The sequence below is a fragment of the Crassostrea angulata genome, chromosome 2, assembly GCF_025612915.1.
Source record: "Crassostrea angulata isolate pt1a10 chromosome 2, ASM2561291v2, whole genome shotgun sequence".
NCBI lineage: Eukaryota > Metazoa > Mollusca > Bivalvia > Ostreida > Ostreidae > Magallana > Magallana angulata.
Window position 1 is genome coordinate 59,536,599 of NC_069112.1, and position 18,338 is coordinate 59,554,936.

The 18,338-nt window shown below is 33.9% G+C and overlaps 1 long non-coding RNA gene across 1 annotated transcript; it reads left to right on the plus strand.

The window, feature by feature from the left end:
* The first annotated feature begins 14,749 nt into the window (after nucleotides 1-14,749).
* Nucleotides 14,750-17,474, plus strand: LOC128173357 (uncharacterized). Its single transcript, XR_008242484.1, has 3 exons — nucleotides 14,750-14,840; nucleotides 16,678-17,064; nucleotides 17,145-17,474. It is a non-coding gene; the product is annotated as an uncharacterized LOC128173357 (long non-coding RNA).
* The last annotated feature ends 864 nt before the right edge of the window (nucleotides 17,475-18,338 follow it).

Genomic DNA, 18,338 nt, shown 5'->3' on the forward strand with positions numbered 1-18,338 from the left:
ACCTAGCCAAAGCATAAGACATACATACCTAGCTAAAACATAAGACATACATACCTAGCTAAAACACAAGACATACATACCTGGCTAAAACATAAGACATACATACCTAGCCAAAACATAAGACATACATACCTAGCCAAAGCATCAGATATACATACCTAGCCAAAACATGACATACATACCTAGCCAAAACATAAGACTTACATACCTAGCCAAAACATAAGACATACATACCTAGCCAAAGCATAAGACATCCATACCTAGCCAAAGCATGACATACATACCTAGCCAAAGCATGACATACATACCTAGCCAAAACATAAGACATACATACCTAGCCAAAACATAAGACATACATACCTAGCCAAAGCATAAGACATCCATACCTAGCCAAAGCATGACATACATACCTAGCCAAAGCATCAGATATACATACCTAGCCAAAACATGACATACATACCTAGCCAAAACATAAGACATACGTACCTAGCCAAAGCATAAGACATACATACCTAGCCAAAGCATAAGACATACATACCTAGCCAAAGCATAAGACATACACCCTAGCCAAAGCATAAGACATACATACCTAGCCAAAGCATGACATACATACCTAGCCAAAGCATGACATACATACCTAGCCAAAACATAAGACATACATACCTAACCAAAGCATAAGACATACATACCTAGCCAAAGCATAAGACATACATACCTAGCCAAAACATAAGACTTACATACCTAGCCAAAACATAAGACATACATACCTAGCCAAAGCATAAAACATACATACCTAGCCAAAACATGACATACATACCTAGCCAAAACATAAGACATACATACATAGCCAAAACATAAGACATCCATACCTAGCCAAAACATAAGATATACATACCTGGCTAAAACATAAGACTTACATACCTAGCCAAAACATAAGATATACATACCTAGCCAAAACATAAGATATACATACCTAGCCAAAGCATGACATACATACCTAGCCAAAGCATGACATACATACCTAGCCAAAACATAAGACATACATACCTGGCCAAAACATAAGACATACATACCTAGCCAAAACATAAGACATACATACCTAGCCAAAACATAAGACATACATACCTAGCCAAAGCATAAGACATACATACCTAGCCAAAACATAAGACATACATACCTAGCCAAAGCATAAGACATACATACCTAGCCAAAGCATAAGACATACATACCTAGCCAAAGCATAAGACATACATACCTAGCCAAAACATAAGACATACATACCTAGCCAAAGCATAAGACATACATACCTAGCCAAAACATAAGACTTACATACCTAGCCAAAGCATAAGACATACATACCTAGCCAAAACATAAGATATACATACCTAGCCAAAACATAAGACATCCATACCTAGCCAAAACATAAGATATACATACCTGGCTAAAACATAAGACTTACATGCCTAGCCAAAACATAAGATATACATACCTAGCCAAAACATAAGATATACATACCTAGCCAAAGCATGACATACATATCTAGCCAAAGCATCAGATATACATACCTAGCCAAAACATAAGACTTACATACCTAGCCAAAGCATAAGACATACATACCTAGCCAAAATATAAGATATACATACCTAGCCAAAACATAAGACATCCATACCTAGCCAAAACACATGACATACATACCTATCCAAAACATAAGATATACATACCTAACCAAAGCACAAGACTTACATACCTAGCCAAAGCATAAGACATACATACCTAGCCAAAACATAAGACATGACATACCTAGCTAAAATATAAGGCCTCATTACCTAGCCAAAACATAAGTTATACATGTACATACCTGGCTAAAACACAAGACATACATACGTAGCCAAAACATAAGACATACGTACCTAGGCAAAACAAAAGATATACATACCTAGGCAAAGCATAAGATATACATACCTGGCTAAAACACAAGACATAGTTTATCTGACATACATACATAGCCAAAACACAAGACATACATACCTAGCCAAAGCATAAGACATACATTACTAGCCAAAACATAAGACTTACATACCTAGCCAAAGCATGACATACATACCTAGCCAAAACACAAGACATACATACCTAGTCAAAGCATAACACATACATACCTAGCCAAAGCATAAGATATACATACCTGGTTAAAGCATAAGACATCCATACCTAGCCAAAACATAAGATAAACATACCTGGTTAAAACATAAGACATACATATCTAGCCAAAACATAACATACATACCTAGCCAAAACATGACATACATACCTAGCCAAAACATAAGACTTACATACCTAGCCAAAACATAAAACATACATACCTGGTTAAAACATAAGACATACATACCTAGCCAAAACATAAGATATACATACCTGGTGAAAACATAAGACATACATACCTAGCCAAAATATAAGATATACATACCTAGCCAAAACATAAGACATCCATACCTAGCCAAAACACATGACATACATACCTATCCAAAACATAAGATATACATACCTAGCCAAAGCACTAGACTTACATACCTAGCCAAAACATAAGACATACATACCTAGCCAAAACATAAGACATGACATACCTAGCTAAAATATAAGGCCTCATTACCTAGCCAAAACATAAGTTATACATGTACATACCTGGCTAAAACACAAGACATACATACGTAACCAAAACATAAGACATACGTACCTAGGCAAAACATAAGATATACATACCTAGGCAAAGCATAAGATATACATACCTGGCTAAAACACAAGACATAGTGTATCTGACATACATACATAGCCAAAACACAAGACATACATACCTAGCCAAAGCATAAGACATACATTACCAGCCAAAACATAAGACTTACATACCTAGCCAAAGCATGACATACATACCTAGCCAAAACACAAGACATACATACCTAGTCAAAGCATAAGACATACATACCTAGCCAAAGCATAAGATATACATACCTGGTTAAAACATAAGACATACATACCTAGCCAAAGCATAAGACATACATACCTAGCCAAAGCATAAGACATCCATACCTAGCCAAAACATAAGATAAACATACCTGGTTAACACATAAGACATACATACCTAGCCAAAACATGACATACATACCTAGCCAAAACATGACATACATACCTAGCCAAAACATAAGACTTACATACCTAGCCAAAACATAAAACATACATAGCTGGTTAAAACATAAGACATACATACCTAGCCAAAACATAAGATATACATACCTGGTGAAAACATAAGACATCCACACCTAGCCAAAACACAACCGAACATACATACTTAGCCAAAACATAAGTCAAACATAACTAGCCAAAAGATAAGACATACATACCTAGCCAAAACATAAGACACACATACCTAGTCAAAGCATAAAACATACATACCTAGCCAAAACATAAGACATAATACCTAGCCAAAGCATAAGACATACAAACCTAGCCAAAGCATGACATACATACCTAGCCAAAGCATGACATACATACCTAGCCAAAACATAAGACATACATACCTAGCCAAAGCATAAGACATACATACCTAGCCAAAGCATAAGACATACATACCTAGCCAAAACATAAGACTTACATACCTAGCCAAAGCATAAGACATACATACCTAGCCAAAACATAAGATATACATACCTAGCCAAAACATAAGACATCCATACCTAGCCAAAACACAAGACATACATACCTAGCCAAAACATAAGACATACATACCTAGCCAAAGCATAAGACATACATACCTAGCCAAAGCATGACATACATACCTAGCCAAAGCATGACATACATACCTAGCCAAAACATAAGACATACATACCTAGCCAAAGCATAAGACATACATACCTAGCCAAAGCATAAGACATACATACCTAGCCAAAACATAAGACATACATACCTAGCCAAAACATGACATACATACCTATCCAAAACATAAGATATACATACCTAGCCAAAGCACAAGACTTACATACCTAGCCAAAGCATAAGACATACATACCTAGCCAAAACATAAGACATGACATACCTAGCTAAAATATAAGGCCTCATTACCTAGCCAAAGCATAAGACATACAGTACTAGCCAAAGCATAAGACATATTACCTAGCTTAAAACACAAGACATACATACGTAGCCAAAACATAAGTCATAACTAGAGCCGAGATCGTTGCAAAGCAACGAGTAGGTCTTCCGTCGCAACTTCGTGTCGCGGAAGGATTGTCCATCAGTCTGATTAAAACCACCTCCTTCTCACAATTGTCAGAGCCTGACAGACCCTGTATTGATCAAAGGTCATCTTTACACGACCATTTTTTCTTACCAATTAGATATTTAGAAAAGTGATTGGAAATCTTCAAATGGATACAAACAAATTAATTGATGGCTGTTTTCTATGTAACAGAGTATTGAAAAGTTGCACCACTCATTAAACAGATAAATAGAAGTATATTTAGATTTTATGCAAATGTGGAGGTCAAGTGGAAATGATGTGTTAATGATACAGGTCTATCAGACCCTGACGAGTGTCAGGAGAAGGGAAATGGTTTTAATGAGATTGGATTATCAATATGATAATAGTACCTTCAACAATTCGAAAACGAGACTCAATTTCAAATTATTATTTTGATACCAAGCAAGTTCTTCGTTTAATTGACTTCACTTTTAGGATAACTTTAAAAAGAACATCATATATTTACATGTATATAATTAATTTAATTATAATAAAAGTGTGTGTGTGGCGGTGGGGGAGGGGGGTGCCCCAAAAATCAATTTTCTAAACGTTAACTTAAAGGAAAATTTGGTTGCTAGAAAGGGGCGGGGGCAGTGCGTCCTCTGGACCATCTAAAAGCTACTGTTAGCAAGCTCACAAATGATACCCCCGCTAAGAAAAAAATCATAACTCACGTATTTGTCTATTAGAGAATGATAGATGCTTCTTTTTTTATAGTAAGTCAGACAAGACAGGGTATATTTACAGATCACAAGCAATTTTTTGTCAAACTTTAGCTTTTAATCATTTCCATTAATACAAGATATGACACAGACAGGAATTAAGGATTTTTTAATATGACTTTGAACTTGCGCAACTGACCCTGGATCAAGTTCATGACACATCATCGGTCAAGAGGAATTTTTTTATTTATATGAAATAGATACTCCCAATGTTTCTCCTTTAATGACCTTTAATGAGGGACAAATCATTATACACTCTCAAGTCATAAGCAATCTTTGTGTGAAGTAAGAAATTCCGAAGTGGACCGGAAACAAATTTTGCACTTTTCCTGCCAGTGACCTTGTTCTGTCCTAATGACCTTGGGTTAAGGTCATGACGCTTCGTCAGGTAATAAGTAATATTTTTATGAAGTAAGAACTTACAATGTTTCCATCAGAAAGATATAGACCGGACACGAATTTTGCACAGACAGACGGACGGACGGACAAGGTGATTTTTAATCCCCCCCCCCCCAATTAATTTTCGTGAGGTATAAAAATCCATTTCTATAGATCTAAATTTTAGGTTAAGAAAAACAACACTTTTTATATAGTGAATCAAAATCTAAAATAGCTTTATGTACTCGTACACATAAATAAGAAGATGTAGCGAAAGCCATAAAGACTTTATTTCTCTTGTTCTAGAGTTAACAAGCTACAAGTTAACAATCTCCCATTTTGACAAGCCATATTCAAAATAAAATATTCAGCTGAGTTTTAAAGTCATAAATTTGCATTACAACATCATACTGCACAAACTTTATGATTTTTTTTATCAATATGCATATAACAGTTAGTATAATCCCCCAAAAACACTTTTCTATAGCAATTAAGTGCATACATTTTTGGGAGGCAAAAAAGTCGCTATATTATAGTCTGCAAGTCAATTGAACTATGGTCTTTCAAAGAAATAACAAACTGTCGACACTTGCAGTACTCTGACGATTTCTATGACGACCGACTTCATTGAATAATGTAGTCGTATATCATTACTTCTAATCCTGAGAACAAATTTTATTTAAAACTTTTAACTTATAATATCAGAGACATAAATAACTTATTAAGTTGTTTATGTCTCTGTTAACAATATTGATATATTTTATTTTGTTCATAACTACAGAAGTTTAGCGTGTTCAACAGGTTAATTTTAAAGCCACAGTCTCAGATTACGATGTCACACCTTTAATGTGACGATGCTTGACATCCAATATTTAGAAACTTATTGTTTAACAATTGACCAAATTCGTACCCAATTTTCGTGCCTAGGCGAGCTCAAAGAAATAGCGCCACTCGCGTAAAACAACACAATAGTGCACAACTTCAAACTATAGACTACCTATCCTGATAATTTCAGAGTCATATCTCTGATAGTTTCTGAGATCAACTCTGCACAAAATAGGTCGTAAAAATTTGCAAAATGGCCGATAAATCGATACCGGAAGTTACAACACAGAAAATTTCTAAAATGTATGAAGTTTACATCAAGTCTTATCTTTTGTGAAAAAATGGTTGAAATCGGTCGAATAGTTTTCGAGAAATCGCGTGCACAAAATTTGTGGAAAAAAATAATAACTAGATACGATCTCGTTACGAGTAACGAGTAGATCTTCTTTGCGATTTCTGTTTTAAATCATACTATGAATAATCGATACAATTTCAGAATTACCCCCCCCCCCCCACACACACACACACACACACTTTCAGATTATGTATACAAATCCCTAATTACGTAATAAATGGGTGTGACAATGAGTTTTCCAGATGGATATTGCTATAATACTTTGGCCCCTAAAAATCCCTAAATACGTAATAATTGGGAGTGACAAGATTTTTTTCAGATAGATATTGTAACGATCAACAATTTTACTTCTAAAATGCATTACAAATATCTCTCGTTTTTAAGATTGTAATAGAGTTTACGAGTGTCTTGGCCCCTAAATAAAGGGGCCAGCCCCTTTTTCTAGAGTTCATTCGAAGGTCTTACGATTAATAACAGTTTTTGTTCTTACACCCATCTAAAATTGTTGTTCATTTTTTAGATACAAATGATTGGATATTTTAAGGGCCAGCCCTCTAGATCCTAAATGGGAACATACATTGATGTTTTGGTTATCGGAATTGATTAGAATCATCAATACAGATATTTTATCTTATACAATGTTTCACAAAATATGTCTCCTTCTCTAGATATATTGCGTCTAAGTATAAGTACTTTGGCCCCTAAAAATCCATAATTACGTAAAAATTGGGCGTGGCAATAATTTTTTCTGATAGATATTGTAACGATCAACAACTTTCCTTTTATAATGCATTACAAAATCTTTATCGTTTTTGAGATATTTAAAATAGAGTTTACGAGTGTCTTGGCCCCTGGTTTAAGGGGCCAGCCCCTTTTTCTTGACTTTTTCGGAAAGAACTGTTGATTATCTACCACTTTTGTTATATATTATTTAACAAAATGTCAACTGATAAAAAGAAACAGACCAAAACGTATGACAATTTTGAATGAAAATTCGTACCCAATTTTCGTGTCTAGGCGAGCTCCATGAAATGGCGCCACTGGCGTAAAACAATATAATAGTGCACAACTTCAAACTATAGACTACCTATCCTGAAAATTTCGTATTCATATCTTTAATAGTTTCTGAGATCAGCTCTGCACAAAATAGGTCGTAAAAAGATTGAAAATCCGCCGTAACTCGGTACCGGAAGTGACGATTTCAAAATGTTAAAAAACGTCTAGAATTATGACCTCTGGCAATCATCTGTGAAAAAATGGTCAAAATCGGCTGAATAGTTTCTGAGAAATCGCGTGCACAAAATTTGTGGAAAAAAATAATAACTACATACGATCTCGTTACGAGTAACAAGTAGGTCTTCCGTTCAATTTTTTAAACGATACCATTAAAATATCAATGAAATTTCAGAATTTCCACTCAACACCTCCCTTTTAGATAATGTATACAATTTTCAATATTCTTTAAAATGCTTAACAAAGAGTTGTGCTTTTTCAGATACAGCACATTAAAGATTTAAGATTTTAGTCCCCTAAAATCTCTAATTACGGCATCAATGGCTGGGCAATGAGTTTTACAAACTGATGTTGTTACGATCAACAACTTTGCTTCTATAATGCATTACAAAATCTTGAACGTTTTTAAAGTATGTGTAAGAGACTTTAAGAGTCTCTTTGCCCCCTAATTCAAAGAGCCAGCCCCTTTTTTTGAGTTCATTCAAAAGGTCCCGCGAATACTAAAATTTTTTTGTTCTTACACCCATCTAAAATTGTTGTTTATTTTTGAGATACAAATGATTGAATATTTAAGGGGCCAGGCCTTTAGATCCTAAATGAGGACAGACATTAGTGTTTTGAGTAATTGAATAGACTAGAATCATCAATGCAAACATATTTTCTTCTACACTGCTTAACAAAATATGTCTCCTTTTCTAGATATATTGCGTCAAAGTTTAAGTATTCTGGCCCCTAAAAATCCCTAATTACGTAATAAATGGGCGTAGCAATAATTTTTTCTAATAGATATTGTTACGATCAACAACTTTGCTTCTATAATACATTACAAAATCTTTATCGTTTTTAAGTTATTTGTAATAGAGTTTAAGAGTGCCTTGGCCCCTAAATAAAGGAGCCAGCCCCTTTTTCTTGATTTTGTTGGAAAGAACTTTCCATTTTCTACCACTTTTGTAATATATGTTTTAACAAAATATCAACTGATAAAAAGATATAAATCAAAACGTGTGAAAATTTTGAATGATAATTCGTACCCAATTTTCGTGCCCAGGCGAGCTCCAAGAAATGGCACAACAGGCATTAAACAACTACATGCTGCACAACTCCAAACTATCGTCTACCTATCCTGAAAATTTCATGTTCATATCTCTTATGGTTTTCGAGTTTATAGCTGCACAAAATGGGTCGTCAAAAATTACAAAATGGCCGACAATTCTGTACCGGAAGTGACTACGAAAACATTAAGAAAAACGTAAAAAGTTTAGATCACGCCCTAACATCTGTGAAAAAATGGTTGAGATCAGTCGAAAAGATTCCGAGAAATCTCGTGCACAAAATTTGGAAAAAAATAATAATAACTAGATACGATCTCGTTACGAGTAACGAGTAGGTCTTCCTTGTGATTTCTGTTTTAAATCATACCATGAATAATCGATACAATTTCAGAATTATCCCCCCCACACTTTCAGATAATGTATACAAATCCCTTATTACGTAATAAATGGGTGTGGCAATGATTTTTTCTAATAGATATTGGTACGATCAACAACTTTGCTTCAATAATGCATTACGAAATCTTAATCATTTTTATGTAATTTGTAATAGACTTTACGAGTCTCTTGCCCCCCCCCCCCCCAAAAAAAGGGGCCAGCCCCTTTTTCTCGATTTCTTTGAAAAGGTCTAAAGAATACTAACAATTTTTGTTCTTACACCCATCTAAAATTGTTGATCATTTCTGAGATACAAACGTTTGAATATTTTAGGGGCCAGCCCTCTAGATCCTTAATGGGGACAGAAATGCGTGTTTTGATAATAGGAATCGATTTTAATCATAAATTCAAACATGTTTTCTTCTATGATGTATAACAAAATATGTCTACTTCTCTAGTTATATTGCGTCAAAGTTTAAGTACTTTGGCCCCTAAAAATCCCTTATTACATAATAAATGGGCGTGGCAATGATTTTTTCTAATAGATATTGGTACGATCAACAACTTTGCTTCTATAATGCATTACAAAATCTTTATCGTTTTTAAGTTATTTGTAATAGAGTTAACGAGTGCCTTGGCCCCTAAATAAAGGGGCCAGCCCCTTATTCTTGATTTCTTTGAAAATGTCTTAAGAATACTAACATTTTTTGTTCTTACACCCATCTAAAATTGTTGATCATTTTTTAGATACAAATGTTTGAATATTTTAGGGGCCAGCTCTCTAGATCCTTAATGGGGACGGGAATTCGTGTTTTGATAAATGGAATCGATTTAAATCATAAATTCAAACATTTGCTGTTCTATGATGTCTTACAAAATATTTCTACTTTTCTAGTTATATTGCGTCAAAGTTTAAGTACTCTGGCCCTTACAAATCCCTAATTACGTAATAAATGGCCGTGGCAATGATTTTTTCTAATAGATATTGGTACGATCAACAACTTTGCTTCTATAATGCATTACAAAATCTTTATCTTTTTAAGTTATTTGTAATAGAGTTTAAGAGTGCCTTGGCCCCTAAATAAAGGGGCCAGCCCCTTTTTCTTGATTTTGTTGGAAAGAACTTTTGATTATCTACCACTTTTGTAATATATGTTTTAACAAAATATCAACTGATAAAAAGATATAAATCAAAACGTGTGAAAATTTTGAATGAAAATTCGTACCCAATTTTCGTGCCCAGGCGAGCTCCAAGAAATGGCGCAACAGCCATTAAACAACTACATGCTGCACAACCTCAAACTATCGTCTACCTATCCTGAAAATTTCATATTCATATCTCTTATGGTTTTCGAGTTTATAGCTGCACAAAATGGGTCGTCAAAAATTACAAAATGGCCGACAATTCGGTACCGGAAGTGACTACGAAAAAATTAAGAAAAACGTATCAAGTTTAGATCGAGCCCTAACATCTGTGAAAAAATGGTTGAGATCGGTCGAATAGATTCCGAGAAATCTCGTGCACAAAATTTTGAAAAAAATAATAATAATAATAAACTAGATACGATCTCGTTACGAGTAACGAGTAGGTCTTCCGTTCAATTTTTTAAACGATACCATTAAATTATCAAAGAAATTTCAGAATTTCCACTCAACCCCTCCCTTTCAGATAATGTATACGATTGTCAATATCCTTTCAAATGCTTGACAAAAGGGCTTTGCTTTTTCACAAACAGCACATTAAAGATTTAAGATTTTAGTCCCCTAAAATCACTAATGCGACATCAGTGGGTGTGTCAATGAGTTTTACAAACTAATATTGTTAACATCAACAACTTTGCTTTTATGATTCTTTACAAAATCTTGATCGTTTTTAGGGCATTTGTACGAGTCTCTTGGCCCCTAATTTGAAGGGCCAGCCCCTTTCCCTAGAGTTCATTTAAAAGGTCCCACGAATGCTAACATTTTTTGTTCTTACAACCACAACCACCTAAAATGGTTTTTCATTTTTGAGATACAAATGATTGAATTTTTTAGGGGCCAGTCCTCTAGATCCTTAATGGGGACAGACATTGGTGCTTTGATTAATGGAATCGATTAGAATCATCAATGCAAACATTTTCTCTTCTACAATACTTAACAAAATATGTATCCTTTTCTTGATTTATTGCGTCCAAGTTTAAGTACTTTGGCCCCTAAAAAACTCTTATTACGCAACCAATGGGCTTGGCATTGATTTTTTTCTGACAGATATTGGTATTATCAACAACTTTGCTTCTATAATAGATAACAATATCTTTATCGTTTTAAGTTATTTGTAATAGAGTGACGAGTCTCTTGGCCCCTAATTAAAGGGGCCAGCCCCTATTTCGTGATTTCTTTGAAAAGGTCTTAAGAATACAAACATTTTTGTTCTTATACCCATCTTAATCTGTTGTTTATATTTGCGATACAAATGTTTGAATATTTTAGGGGCTAGCCCTGTAGATCCCTAATGGGGACAGACATTGGTGTTTTGATATGTGGAATCGCTTTAAATCATCAATGCAAACATTTTCTCTTCTATGATGTCTAATAAAATATGTCTCCTTCTCTAGATATATTGCGTCAAAGTTTAAGTACTTTGGCCCCTAAAAATCCTTATTAGGTAAGAAAGGGACGTGGCAATGATTTTTTCTGATAGATATTGGTATTATCAACAACTTTGCTTCTATAATAGATAACAATATCTTTATCGTTTTTAAGTAATTTGTAATAGAGTTTAAGAGTCTCTTGGCCCCTAATTAAAGGGGCCAGCCCCTTTTTCTAGATTTCTGTGAAAAGGTCTTGAAAATACTAACACTTGTTGTTCTTACACACATCTAAAGTTGTTGATCACTTTTGAGATACCAATGATTGAATATTTTAGGCGCCAGCCCTCTAGATCCCTAATGGGGATACAAATTCGTGTTTTGATATGTTGAATCAATTTAAATCATAAATTCAAACATTTTCTCTTCTATGATGTCTAACAAAATATTTTTACTTCTCTAGTTATACTGCGTCAAAGTCTAAGTACTTTGGCCCTAAAAATCCCTAATTACGTAATAAAGGGGCGTGGCATTGATTTTTTCTAATATATATTAGTATGATCAACAACTTTGCTTCTATAATGCATTACAAAATCTTTATCGTTTTTAAGTTATCTGTAACAGAGTTTAAGAGTTTCTTGGCCCCTCACTAAAGGGGCCAGCCCCTTTTTCTTTAATTTTTGAAAAGGTCTTAAGAATACTAACATTTTCTGTTCTTACACCCATCTAAAATTGTTGATCATTTTTATGATACAAATGATGGAATATTTTAGGGGCCAGCCCTCTAGATCCTTTATGGGGACAGAAATTCGTGTTTTGATATGTGGAATCAATTTAAATCATTAATTCAAACATTTTCTCTTCTATGATGTCTAACAAAATATGTCTACTTCTCTAATTATATTGTGTCAAAGTTTAAGTACTTTGGCCCCTAAAAATCCCTAATTACGTAATAATGGGGCGTATCAATAATTTTTTCAAATATATATTGGTACGATCAACAACTCTGTCTCTATAATGCATTACAAAATCTTTATCGTTTTCAGTTATTTGTAATAGAGTTTCCATGTGCCTTGACCCCTAAATAAAGGGGCCAGCCCCTTTTTCTTGATTTCGCTGGAAAGAACTTTTGATTCTCTACCACTTTTGTTATATATGTCTTAACAAAATATCAACTGATAAAAAAAAGATATATAAAGATATATATAAAATTTTGAATGAAAATTCGTACCCAATATTCGAGCCTAGGCGAGCTCCAAGAAATGGCACCACTAGCGTAAAACAACATAATAGTGCACAACTTCAAACTATAGACTACCTATCCTGAAAATTTCATAGTCATATCTCTGATAGTTTCTGAGATCAGCTCTGCACAAAATAGGTCGTAAAAAATTACAAAATAGCCGATAAATCGGTACCGGAAGTGACGACACAAAAAATTAAAAAAACGTATGAAGATAAGGTCACACCTAATAATCTGTGAAAAAATGATTGATATCGGTCAAAAGGTTTTCAAGAAATCGCGTGCACAAAATTTGGAAACAAAAAATAATAAGAAACAGTACGAAAACTATAAGGTCTTCCGTTGGAAACGGAAGACCTTAATAACTAGATCTCGTTACGACTAACGAGTAGGTCTTCCGTCCGATTATGTTTTCATATGATACGATGAAATATCGATATTCTCTGCCAAATCTGCGATCTTGGTGAATCTAGGTTTTTTGTCTCGAGACCGAAAACGGACGAACAAAAGAGGTTTATGAAAATAAAAGCTAGGGTTTTTTTTATACATATGTTTAGTGTACACTACTGTTAATCATAGCAGATGAAACACCAAAGATAATCAGTTAAACTTGTGAAAAAAATGAATTGTTTGAACTCTTCTGGTGAGTACCGGGAGTGACGGTTGACAAAAGAAAACCCGTTAAATATATCTTCAATCGATTGTCTATCATTTATAAAAGTTTGTGTCTCAATCACTTACAGTGACTAAAATCTCGCTGGTATCAATTTTGTAAAAAAGGCTAAGTACCAAAGCTATTTGAAATCTTGCTTGTTTTCAAGTTATCTGTAATATAGTTTACGAGTGTCCTGGCTCCTCATTTAAGGGGCCAGCCCCTTTTTCTTGAGTCCAATCGAAAGTTCTCACGAATACTAACATTTTTTGTTCTTACACCCATCTAAAATTGTTGTTCATTTTTGAGATACAAATGATTGAATATTTTAGGGGCCAGCCCTATAGATCCTTAATGGGGACAGACTTTGGAGATTTGATTAGTGGAATTGATTAGAATCATCAATGCAAACATTTTCTTTTCTACATTGCCTAACAAAATATGTCTCCTTCTCTAGATATATTGCATCAAAGTTTAAGTACTTTGGCCCCTTAAAATCCTTAATTACGTCATAAATGGGTGTGAAAATAATTTTACCTGATAAATATTGCTACAATCAACAACTTTGCTTCTATATTGCATTACAAAATTTTGATCGTTTTTAAGTTATTTGCAATAGAGTTTACGAGTGTCTTGGCCCCTAATTTAAGGGGCCAGCCCCTTTTTCTTGATTTTGTTGGAAAGAACGTTTAATTATCTACTATTTTTGTTATGTATGTCTTAACAAAATATCAACTGATAAAAAGATACAGATGAAAACGTATGAAGAATTTGAATGAAAATTCGTACCAAATTTTCGTGCCTAGGCGAGCTCCAAAAAATGGCGCCACTGGCGTAAAACAAAATAATAGTGCACAACTTCAGACTATGGACTACCTATCCTGAAAATTTCATAGTCATATCTCTGATAGTTTCTGAGATCAGCTCTGCACAAAATAGGTCGTAAAAATGTACAAAATGGCCGATAAATCGGTACCGGAAGTGCCTACAGGAAAAATCTCAAAAACGTATGACGTTTACATCAAGACTCATCTTCTCTGAAAAAATGGTCGAAATCGGTCGAATAGTTTTCGAGAAATCTCGTGCACAAAATTTGTGGAAAAAAATAATAATAACTAGATACGATCTCGTTACGAGTAACGAGTAGGTCTTCCGTTTAATTTTTTAAACGATTCGATTAAAATATCAATGAAATTTCAGAATTCTCCCTCAACCACCTCCTTTTAGATAATATATACGATTGTCAATATCCTTTAAAATGCTTAACAAAGAGTTTTGCTTTTTAACATTCAGCACATTAAAGATTTAATATTTTAGTCCCCTAAAATCTCTAATTACGTCATCAATGGGTTTGGAAATGAGTTTTACAAACAGATATTGCTGCTATCAACAACTTTGCCTCTATAATGCATTACAAAATCTTGATCATTTTTAAGGTATGAGTAATAGAGTTTAGGAGTCTATTGGCCCCTAATTTAAGGGGCCAGCCCCTTTTTCTTGATTTTATACGAAAGGTCTCATGAATACTAACATTTTTTGTTCTTACATCCATCTAAAATTGTTGATCACTTTTGAGATCCAAATGATTGAATATTTTAGGGGCCAGCCCTCTAGATCCTTAATGGGGACAGAAATTCGTCTTTTGATAAGTGGAATCAATTTAAATCATTTTTTCAAACATTTTCTCTTCTATGATGTCTAACAAAATATGTATACTTCTCTAGTTATTTTTCGTCAAAGTTTAAGTACTTTGGCCCCTAAAAATCCCTTATTACGTAATAAATGGGCGTGGCAATGATTTTTTCAAATAGATATTGGTACGATCAACAACTTTGCTTCTATAATGCATTACAAAATCTTCATCGTTTTTAAGTTACTTGTAATAGAGTTTACGAAGGCCTTGGCCCCTAATTTAAGGGTCCAGCCCCTTTTTCTTGATTTGTGTGAAAAGGTCTTAAGAATACAACTATTTTTTGTTCTTACACCCATGTGAAATTGTTGATCATTTTTGAGATACAAATGATTGAATATTTTAGGGGCCAGCCCTCTAGATCCTTAATGGGGACAGAAAATCGTGTTTTGATAAATGGAATCAATTTAAATCATTTATTCAAACATTTTCTCTTCTATGATGTCTAACAAAATATGTATACTTCTCTAGTTATTTTTCGTCAAAGTTTAAGTACTTTGGCCCCTAAAAATCCCTAATTACGTAATAAATGGGCGTGGCAATGATTTTTTCAAATAGATATTGGTACGATGAACAACTTTGCTTCTATAATGCATTACAAAATCTTTATCGTTTTTAAGTTATTCGTAATAGAGTTTATGACTGTCTTGGCCCCTAATTTAAGGGGCCAGCCCCTATTTCTTGATTTTGTTGAAAAGAACTTTTGATTTTCTACCACTTTTGTTATATATATTTTAACAAAATATCAACTCATAAAAAGATACAGATCAAAACGTATGAAAAATTTGATTCGAAATTCGTACCCAATTTTCGAGCCTATGCGAGCTCATAGAAATGGCGCCACTGGCGCAAAAAAACTACATAAAAAGATACAGATCAAAACATGTGAAAATTTTGAATCGAAATTCGAACCCAATTTTCGAGCCTAGGCGAGCTCAAAGAAATTGCGCCACTGGCGCCAAAAAACTACATTCTGCACACCTTCAAACTATGGTCTACCTATCCTGAAAATTTCATTTTTATATCTCTGATAGTCTCTGAGTTTTTGTCTGCACAAAGTTGGTCGTAAAAACTTACAAAATAAGCCGTAAATCGGAACCGGAAGTGACGATTTCAAAATTTCAAAAAACTTCTAGAATTATGACAACTGGCAATCATCTGTGAAAAAATAGTCGAAATCGGCCGAATAGTTTTCGAGATATCGCGTGCACAAAATTTGTGGAAAAAAATAATAATAATAATAATAAGAAACAGTACGAAAACAATAAGGTCTTCCGTTACGAGTAACGAGTAGGTCTTCCGTTCAATTTTTAAACGATACGATTAAAATATCAATGAAATTTCAGAATTCCACCTAAAACACTCCCTTTCAGATAATGAAAACGATTGTCAATATCCTTTATAATGCGTAACAAAGTGTTTTGCTTTTTCACATTTTGCATATTAAAGATTTAAGAGTTAAGTCCCCTAAAATCCCAAATTACGTCATCAATGGGTGTGGCAATGAGTTTTACAAACTGATATTGTTATGATCAAAAACTTTGTTTCTGTAATGCATTACAAAATCTTGATTGTTTTTAAAGTATGTGAAAAAGACTTTACGAGTGGCTTAGCCCCTAATGTAAGGGGTCATCCCCTTTTTCCTGAGTTCATTCAAAAGGTCTCACAAATACTAACAATAGTTGTTCTTATAAGTATCTAAAATTGTTGATCAATTTTTTTTATACAGATGATTGAATATTTTAGGGGCCAGTCCTCTAGATCCTTAATGGGGACAGACATTGGTATTTTGATTGATGGAATCGATGAGAATCATCAATGCAAGCATTTTCCCTTCCACTATGCTTAACAAAATATGTCTCCTTCTCTAGATATATTGCATCAACGGTTAAGTACTTTGGCCCCTAAAAATTCCTAATTACGTAATAAATGGGCGTGGCAATGATTTTTTCTAATAGATATTGGTACGGTCAACAACTTTGCTTCTATAATGCATTACAAAATCTTTATCATTTTTAAGTTATTTGTAATAGAGTTTACGAGTGTCTTGGCCCCTAATTGAGGGGCCAGCCCCTTTTTCTTAAATTCAATCGAAAGGTCTCACAAATTCTAACATTTTTTGTTCTGACATCTATTTAAAATTGTTGATCATTTTTGAGATACAAATGTTTGAATATTTTAGGGGCCAGCCCTCTAGATCCTTAATGGGGACAGACTTTGGTATTTTGATTGATGGAATCGATTTAAATCATAAATTCAAACATTTTCTCTTCTATGATGTCTAACAAAATATTTCTACTTCTTTAGTTATATTGCGTCAAAGTTTAAGTACTCTGGCCCCTAAAAATCCCTAATTACGTAATAAATGGGCGTGGCAATGATTTTTTCTAATATATATTGGTACGATCAACAACTTTGCTTCAATAATGCATTACAAAATCGTTATCGTTTTTAAGATATCTGTAATAGAGTTTACGAGTGTCTTGGCCCCTAATTTAAGGGGCCAGCCCCTTTTTCTTAAATTCAATCGAATGGTCCCACAAATTCTACATTTTTTGTTCTGACATCTATTTAAAATTGTTGTTTATTTTTGAGATACAAATGTTTGAATATTTTAGGGGCCAGCCCTCTAGATCCTTAATGGGGACGGACAATCGTGTTTTGATAAGTTGAATCGATTTAAATCATAAATTCAAACATTTTCTCTTCTATGATGTCTAACAAAATATTTCTACTTCTTTAGTTATATTGCGTCAAAGTTTAAGTACTCTGGCCCCTAAAAATCCCTAATTACGTAATAAATGGGCGTGGCAATAATTTTTTCTAATATATATTGGTACGATCAACAACTTTGCTTCTATAATGCATTACAAAATCTTTATCGTTTTTAAGTTATTTGTAATAGAGTTTACGAGTACCTTGGCCCCTAAATAAAGGGGCCAGCCCATTTTTCTT